Source organism: Alligator sinensis, unplaced genomic scaffold (genome assembly GCF_000455745.1).
Source record: "Alligator sinensis unplaced genomic scaffold, ASM45574v1 scaffold169_2, whole genome shotgun sequence".
Lineage (NCBI taxonomy): Eukaryota > Metazoa > Chordata > Crocodylia > Alligatoridae > Alligator > Alligator sinensis.
In genome coordinates, this window is record NW_005842077.1 from 1,725,811 (window position 1) to 1,727,445 (window position 1,635).

Consider the following 1,635-nt stretch of genomic DNA (forward strand, 5'->3'; position numbering starts at 1 on the left):
CTCTTTCCTGCCTATGCAGGGGGTCGGACTCGATGATCTATTGAGGTCCCTTCCGACCCTAACATCTATGAATCTATGAATCTATAAGATCAGAAGATCTAAAAAGAGGGCATGTCTGGGTAAACCAGGACGTATGGTAACCCTACATTTGCTTGCAAACCAGTCTTTCTCTGCCCAGGGAACTTGCCTCTGTTCCAGGCCTGCAGAGTTGTTTAGCTCAGTCCGGAAGCCCTGCTGCCCTGCAGCCAGGAGCTCCTCACCTTGTAGTTCCTGGGGGAGAGACTACCTGACCCATATAGTCTCTGGGCTAAGATAGGTCAAGCCTGAGCCCTCTTCAGGTCAGGTGAGTCCCTCATTAGTTCCCCCCTGACACCAGCATACAGCATCTCAGGCTGGTTGTTCTCTTAAAGGAGCAGGCACATGCCAGTGCCCTGCAACAATATGTTAGAAGAGAAAAGTGCATGAGGATGATATTTAGTCTGTCTGTGTTTAGAGACAGATTTTCTGGAGATAAGCCAGCCCACCCACCACAGGCAGTAGCTGCAAAGTAGCTGTTCAACTGCTGGGGAAAATAGTGAGTAAAGAACTGAAAATGGGCAGGAAGTATGGTGTCTATTGAAAAGTACAAGGGCTGGGACTTTAAATGCCTATGTTCTTGCCTGTCTTTCTATAGACTTATATGTGACCTTGGTTAAGGAACTTACCTCAGTTTCTCCACTGTAAAATCAGTATAATACCCATCTAACAGAGGTCAATATTAGCATTAGTATTAGGATTAACATTCATTAGGGTTATGGGAAAATATGGATTAAAATATGTGGAAAATCTTTATATTCCTAGTTGCAGTATGTTTAAATGTAAAGATTTAATCCAGTGATACACCAGGAAGTAAAAAATTTAATCTACTAAATACTCAAAATCTCAGATACTGTAATACAATCCTTCTGTTCTTGCAGTGCCTTTATTACCTGAAGTGCTAGATAGTTCAGTTTGTTTAGAAAGGAAATTATATTTAGTGTCAGGGTTAGGTCACTTATGAGCAGAGATTTTAAGGCAGTGGTCACCAACCGGTTGATCCCAATTGACTTGTTGATTGGGGAGCCCCTGACAGTTGAACTCAGTTGCGGGGGGGGACATGCCCCCCCAATCTGTGTGCAGGGCAAGGCTGCTGCCACTGCATGCTGGACTTTGCCCAGGGAGCAAAGCCCAGCATGGAGTGGCAGCCCCCTCACCCTGTGCACAGATTGGGGGGGCATGTGCCCCCCACCCAACATGGGGCAGTGCAGGCAGCTGCAGCAGCAGTGAGGGAGGGAGTGGGGATGGAGCAGCAGGAGGCCCTGCAGCCAGGGTAGGACAGAGCGACAAGCGGGTCATCCAGGGGGTGCAGGGAGGTGGGACATGCACCCCAGGAGGGCACAGGGGGCGTGTGCCTCCAGATCAGAACATGGGGCAGGGTGGGCTGTAGCTGAGGGCTGAGGCCAGGCTCTTCCCAGCAGGGGGGGCTGGCCCATTGGGAAGAACCCGGCCTGCGGCAACAGCGACAGTGCTGGGAGCAGGGCCACATGGGGGGGGAGGGGGACTGTAGCCTCCTGAAAATTCGCAGTAGCCCCCCTCTCATCCCCCCTCCCAGTACCA